Genomic DNA, 7,346 nt, shown 5'->3' with positions numbered 1-7,346 from the left:
TCACTAAGGCAGGAAAAGAAGGCCCGGAGAACCACAAATCTCTTTCCAAGTGGCCCATAATATGCTGCGAACGGTGAGGATGAATGGCGAGAGGATGAGAATAAATTAATGCTGTTTGCCCACCACCCAAAATACTGTCCGTGTCCTTTAAAAATCTTGGTTACTTTTGGCAGCTTTGAGCCACTAGTTTTCCCAGCACACTCCATGTTTGAGTGTCATCTGCCTCCATATGCCTGTAGAATCAATCTTCCCAAAGATGGCAACAGGTGGTATCATGGAAAAAAGCTTCCAATGTCAATTAAGTTTGGGAAATACCGCCCATTTCCATTTTGGAGATTCACAATGCGTGTTGGCACCTTAAAAGTTTTGAGAAAATTACCTCTGTTCCCTTAGTAATCAAAAGGAGGACTCCAAACTCCTTGCCTGGTTTTAGAAGTTAGCTGACTTTCCCCACTTTACCCAGTTGATGTAATCTTCTTGGGAGGCAGACTCATCACAACTGTTGCTAGTCTCTGTCTTACCCATCCTCACTTCTGGGCCTTCTCTCACATTCCTCCTTCCTCTAGAAACACCCTTCCCAAGCCTTTCTACTTACTCTCTACTCTGTCAAGGACCAGCTCAAGATTCATGTTCTACCTGTTGTGCTCTACAGTAGACTTTCTTTTCACTGTGAGTTTTCTTAGAGCTCTATCTGTACAAGGTGGTGTCATGTCATTGTGATTACTACCATGTTGCCTTGGGATTTTTGTCTGGGTGTGTGATATATACAGTTTGTAAGCAGTTTTGCTTCTTTTCAACTTCTCATGGGAGCCTGTTATTGTATTATAAATTATAAGGGCCTTATAGAAAAAAAAAACAAACATCTTCTTGGTACATATCCTGGTGGATGTGCCAATGAACAAAGGCTGGCTTTGTTCCCTTATAAAACTACTTCGACTCTCTCTGTCTCTATGAATTAGCAACAATTGTGTAATGGTTGAAAATATGCATTCACATTTTTTATGTTTAATTGCTCTCACATTCCTCAAATTAAATGAAACATCTACTACAACAGATTCTATCTAAAACTGTATAATGTTGGGAGTATTCAAAGTCAAAGTTAAGACTGTCCTCCTGGAAATGGAATTTGACCTTTTACCTACATGAATCTTGAGTTTATTTTTATTTATTATATTCCCTACCTTCCTCACCAACCCCCAAAACCCCTGCCTTTCCCATGGTCTTTCTCGTATCTGTTAATAGTGATTCCATCCTTTTGTTTGTTTGGGACAAAAATCTCAGTGTTTCATCATTGATTTTTTTTTCTACTTTTAACATCACATCCAATCCATCGGCAAATCCACTTGGCTCTACCTTCAAAATATATTCAGAATATATTTCTGACCACTGCTCCCCTCTCCGTGTCGCAGGTTATGTCCCCCTGGAAGCTGACTCTGAGGTGGAGCTCAGTGGGCAGGAAGCTTATCTGGGAGTGCTCCTGGGATCCACCACGCCTGAGGAGGGAAGCAAACAGGTTTGGGCAAAAGGAAAAGTTGGGCTGTGATTCGGTCACAATGGGCAGTGCCTGCACAAGGAGCTCTGAGCTAGGACAGCCCTTGGGAATTGTCTTGAATTGAGGTGAGGCACCAGGCCTTTATACCCCTTACTGACAGGTCACTGGATGCAGACTGCCCTGGGAAGGGGGAATGCCATTGGGCACAACGGCTCTCTTCAGAGGAGGCAATTCTTGAAGACGGCTGACAGCCAAAAGCCATTAGCTAGGGGCCTCCCAGCTGCTGGAGGAATCAATCTTTCTTTCGTGAAGGGGAGCTGAGCAGCACATCACACATTCACTATACTTCACCATGACCATCTTGATCCAAGCCCCCACCTTCTCGAGAAAGGCGCAGTAGCCTCTTTAGTGTTTCCCTTCAGCCCTCTTAAAATGTTAGCTAGAGTGAGCCTTTGAAAATAGAAATTAGACGATGTCATGTCTCTGCCAAAAGTCAACCAGTGGCTTCCCAAGTTACCCTGAGTGAAAGCCAACGTCATTACGATGGCCCATCAGACTGTCTATCCTCTGCTTCCCAGGACTCTCCGGCCTCAGCCCCAACTACTTGCTCTCTTGCCCGCTGCACTCAAGCCACTCTGGCCTCCTTACTATTCCTTGCAAACGTTTGGCAAGTTCCCATCTCAGGCCCTCACACTTGGCCCTTCCCTCCACCCAAAAGATTCCCTCAGGCCTCAGCACGCCTCCCTCCCTCACTTCCTCAGGGCTTTACTCCTGTTACCGTCTTACGGAAACTTCTCGGACCAAACTTTTTGAAAAACTGCACAGCCCCTTCCTCTGGCTCTCACTGTCCCTCTGTGCATTCTTCTTCTCTGTAGCAGGGAGCTCCACGAGGGGAGAAGTTTTGGACTGGTACACTGACTGCTGTATGCCCAGCATCTTTATCCATGCCTGGCATACAGCAGGTGCTCAAAACATACATGCTGATTAATTTTGGTAAGTCACAGAGTTCCCATGACTGGTACAAATTGGAAATTGTTCCATGGGTTCTCTATGTCTCTAGGAAAGTCATAATAGCTTTGTTTCTTTTCCTTTTGTTAAGCTTTGGTCATGCAGGCCATTCATTTTTCTTTAGCCAAATCAAATGAGGAGACAGCTTAAGTGTCTTTTCTAGAACAGGCAGTCAAGATGCCAAAATTCTGATTTTACCTCACACCCAAACCTTACAAAAACAATTTTTTTCTTCCAAATTTGCTTTAGGCTCTTGAAAGTTAAAAAGATGTGACTTTTGACAATGTTGAACTTTGTCTGAACTCTGTGCTCCCTGAAAGCACTGAAGGTTGAGAAATCCCCCCAGCCTTTTGTGTTTCAAGAAATAGCTAACCACCACAAAGGACAACCCAGCCTTCCCATAGTCTGAGATAAGACCCACCTCTATCTTTCCTCATGATTCCCGTAAGACTTGTGGATGACTCCCTTGTTTACTTGCCTCTATAAAACTCAGGCCTTCTTCCTTTTCTTTGAGACATTTCTCATTAATAAATGTTCCCTCTATTGCGATAGCCTGAATAAAATTATATCCACAATTGACTGCTCTATTTAGTCTTTCACATTATCATAAAGAGAGGACTTGTGTTGGGAGGGTTTATTTTTAGCCTCAAAGATAGTGTTTGTTGGAAAATCAGCAGCTGACAATAGTAAGTGACAAAAGAACCCTTGACAATAGAAAACAGACAACCAAAGTGTCCACTCCCTCAGCAGACAGCCAGCATGGAGTTCAGTTTCAGAGCAGGGAATAATTACTTCTTCCAGAGGCTGGCAGAAACTTGATCCAAGCAGATGGCTGGACAAAAAGATATTGTCAGAAATAATTTCCCAGTATATAAAGTAGATGAGGCTCTATATAACTTCCCCCTGAAAACAATTATTCCCAGTGTGCTGGGCACAAAAGTCTCAGTCCTTTCCTGTCTAGGATCCCTGGTACTATAGAGATGGGGTGAAGGCAGAAAGCTCCTAGAAGCTAGAGATTGTCATACATTTCATGTCTGCAAGCCCTTTACCTGCCTGTCTTCCCATAGGACAGAAGATCTGTGATCAGCTTATAAAGATCAGGGTTTAGACAAATGGTTTCACCTTCCTTCCAATACCATGGTTAGCCCTTCATACCAGGAATTATATGCTAGTGAAATCCAACAGAAACATTGAACTTCATTCTGTTGGACGCCAATCTTCCGTATACTCTACAAAACCAAAAAGTGACTAGTCAGGCCTAGATGCTGATGAAGTCTGATGCCGGGGACCCTACAGACTTAGGGTTCTCGGGATGAGTGAACTGGATTCAGGTGTAGTGGGAATCTCCTAAAAATTAAATGCCAAGTGTTGTGGTGCATATGTGTGTACACGTGCATTTTTTAAAAGAATGATTCCACGAAGAAGCCTGCATTCTTCCTGCATATTTGACAGCCTTTTCACATTCTTAAAGGGATCTATGCCCCCTACCTGAGTAAGAACCACCACCTATTACAGATACTCTGAGCCTTCAAAGAACTATTCCCTAGACAGATCCCCCTCATCCTTGGCCATGACAGCCAGAGGCACTAAGTTCACCACCAGTCTATGAATGGACTGACTTACTTCATTTGTCGGCACTCAGTCTTTTCCTGGGATCAGCAATGAGCCAAGAAGTCATGCCAAAGACTGTGGTATCAGCAAAGTCCTGATTAAATCGATTCATCTCCTAGAAGCTGACAAGAAGGAGGTTATATGTCACCAAAAGAAAGAATAATAATTATTTGATCTAATCCATTTTATATTGTCTCAGTCTGTGCTGCTATAACAAAATACCACAGACTGAGTAGTTTATAAACAGCAAAAATTTATTGCTCACAATTCTGGAAGCTGGGAAGTTTAGGAGCACGGCACCAGCATGGTCATGTTCTAGGACCTCTTCTGGTTTAGAGCTCAGGTTTTCTCACTGTATCCTGGCTCAGAGGAAGGAGCTAGGAAGCTCTGTGGGGTCTCTTCATAAGGGCTCCCCCCTGGTGACCTAATTACCTCCCAAAGGCCCCATCTCCTAAGACCCTCAACTTTGGGGGTTAGAATTTCAACATATAAATGGGGGTGGGGGGAACATAAGCATTCAGACCATAGCAAATATTTTCCACAAATATTCTCCATTAGGAATGTAATCTGACACTAAAAACAGCCCTGGCCAGAGACAGAATGTGAAAATGAAATGAATATAAATATTATCAAGACGTTGGGTCTATTTTTTACTTCTTAAGTACTCAAACCCGGATTTCATGGCCTATGTTTTGAATTAATAATAGCTTTCAGAATCATTGCCATATATTTTACATAATTTTAACAAACAAGGCTTAATTGGCTCACTGAACTGTGTCTTTGTGAGACTTTAATTTTCCTACAAAAACAGTAAATGCCAACAAGATAGACATCCCTGTTCTTCTAAGCTCTGTTTGTGATTCTAAGAAGTAAACAGGCAGTAATTACATTAAAAATATTCCACCTATGCCAGCAACATCTAATTTTAATCTGTTCGTCTTTCAGAGGAAGAACTAAGGGCTAGGAATGGCACAAAGAACCCCCCCAAATATGCCTGATATCTAAAATCTGAAGCCGGATCCAATTCTACTGTGGATAAATAAACCACATGTTTCTCAATGTCTTGTTGTCTTGATGTACAGAATTGGATAATATGGGCCACTTAGTCTATAAATAAGATTCCCTTGACAGCACCATGGAAGCATCTTGTAGACCCACGGCAAGAAGTGCTATTTGTCAAATTGGATATCAAATAAATAAATTAAGTGGAATTCTGGGGTCCATATGCATTAGTGTCCCCCAAAGGGACCAACATACTAACTTGGGCAGAACTTATGAAAGCCCCATTGAGGTGCCACCTCCTCTGTGGCCAACTTAATTGCTCCCTCCTCTGAGCTGGCCACACAGTATCATGATTGCTGGCTGTTATGTTTGTCTCCCCAGCAGGCTATGATCCTACAGGGCAGGATCTATGTCTTCTTTATCTTTCTATCTCTGGTAGCTTACACAAATCGGTAGCTCAATGTTTGTAGGGATTCATTTAATGACAGTCACATGTTAGATCAGAATCCCATCCCAATTCTGAATATGCTCTGAATTGGCTTACCAGTTCATATTCCTTATTTTCAGAGTCCTGGTAAAAGTACTGAAGGACCATGCACTTTCTATTTCCATACTGCAAATCACAACAGGAAAAGGTGATTCTGACCTTCACACTTCTTAGGGCCCTGGCAGGGTGAAGAGTATAAGAAAAACCCTCATAGCTAAAATAATTCAGCTCAATGATTTGGCGAAATATTTTTCTGTGCCTGACACTGTTATAAGCTTTCTGTATCCTCACTGTAACCATAGGTGGGTATGGTTATCATACCTTGTATTACATGTGAGGAAAATGGCATAGAGATGTGTCCAAGTGAGGGAGCCTCATGCAAGTATGCCCCAGGCCTCCCACCTCTGAATCAAGGCAGGATGAATTGTTTCTCTTCTGTGTTCCCACAGACTAGGCATTCAGGCATAGACCTTATTGTACCATGTTGTGATTACAGATCCAATCCACATTGGGCTCATCGGCCAAACAGTGAGTTCCTGGAGGACTGTGTATTTCTTGGTCATCTTCTTTCTTCCCCACCTAGCAGAGTGACTGGCTTATAGTAACTTCTCAATAAGTATCTGCTGAATAACTGAATGAGGGGAGTCTCTTTCCAAAACTACCAGTTCCGGAGAACTCTCCAGAGAAAGGGATGAAGACAGACTCATTCTACTGCCTCAGTTGCACGTGTGTGTGCCCCAGCAAGAACTTCCTCAGGGACCATTGAAGTTTGGGGAGATTAACTGGCATTTAAAACCAACCCATATATTCTGCCCAAGCAAAAGTAGTTTTTAAAATAATTTTTAAAAAGTTTTAGGAAGTCGGGGCATCTGGTTGGCTCAGTCGTTAGGCGTCTGCCTTCGGCTCAGGTCATGATCCCGGTGTCCTGGGATCGAGCCCCGCATCGGGCTCCCTGCTCGGCAGGAAGCCTGCTTCTCCCTCTCCCACTCCCCCTGCTTGTGTTCCTGCTCTCGCTATCTCTCTGTCAAATAAATAAAATCCTTTTTAAAAAAGTTTTATAAAGTCAAAGTAGTTTTTAAAAATATGTGCAACTTTCAACTGGGCAGTTCTGGGGCACCTGGTTGGCTCGGTCGTTGAGCGTCTGCCTTCGGCTCGGGTCGTGGTCCCAGGGTCCTGGGATGGAGCCCCGCATCGGGCTCCCTGCTGAGTGGGGAGCCCGCTTCTCCCTCTCCCTCGCTCCCCCTGCTTGTGTTCCTGCTCTCGCTGTCTCTCTCTCTGTCAAATAAATGAATAAGGTCTTTAAAAAAAAGAAAAAAATAAAATAAATAAACTGGGCAGTTCTACTTCTATGAGTATATCCTAAGAATCCTCCTGGCTGTATGCCTAGAGGCCGTAGGTGTAAATGTCTGTGGGGGCTCAGCAGGTAACGCAGCAGACAGAGGAGCTGGCTAAGAAGTGTACTTTCTGTCCAACGTGTGGATGGTGGCACTCTGCAAGGGACCTGCCCATTATTGCAATGTGACAAGGGGGATCCAGAGTAGCCAAACTAGGTTTTTCGATAGGACCAAGAAATCTCAATTTTAAAATATTGACCATAGTAGATTGCAAAAACTGTACCCAAATTATTGCCCTCCCTCTCCCAATGCTCTTCAGTAGAGCCCTGCCACACTGATGCTGTGCTGGCTTTAGGACTCCCTTCAGCCAACAGAATATTAGCAAAAGGGAGGCAAACAGAGGCTTGAAAAG

General features: G+C 43.5%; 1 long non-coding RNA gene across 1 annotated transcript in view; it reads right to left on the bottom strand.

Annotated features, from left to right (window-relative positions):
• The window catches only part of LOC145721869 (uncharacterized), a 10,830-nt gene extending 4,376 nt beyond the window's left edge, over positions 1–6,454 (bottom strand). The window contains exons 1-2 of the long non-coding RNA XR_014145849.1: positions 5,658–6,454; positions 4,124–4,233 (exon numbers count right to left, since the gene is read on the bottom strand). This is a non-coding gene — a long non-coding RNA (uncharacterized LOC145721869). The remainder of the gene's footprint in view (positions 1–4,123; positions 4,234–5,657) is intronic.
• Positions 6,455–7,346: the final 892 nt, after the last annotated feature.

This window comes from Leptonychotes weddellii, chromosome 5, assembly GCF_054177405.1.
Source record: "Leptonychotes weddellii isolate Sample4059 chromosome 5, ASM5417740v2, whole genome shotgun sequence".
Lineage (NCBI taxonomy): Eukaryota > Metazoa > Chordata > Mammalia > Carnivora > Phocidae > Leptonychotes > Leptonychotes weddellii.
The sequence above is the reverse complement of the archived record's forward strand: the minus strand, read 5'-3'. Positions and strand labels throughout refer to the sequence as shown.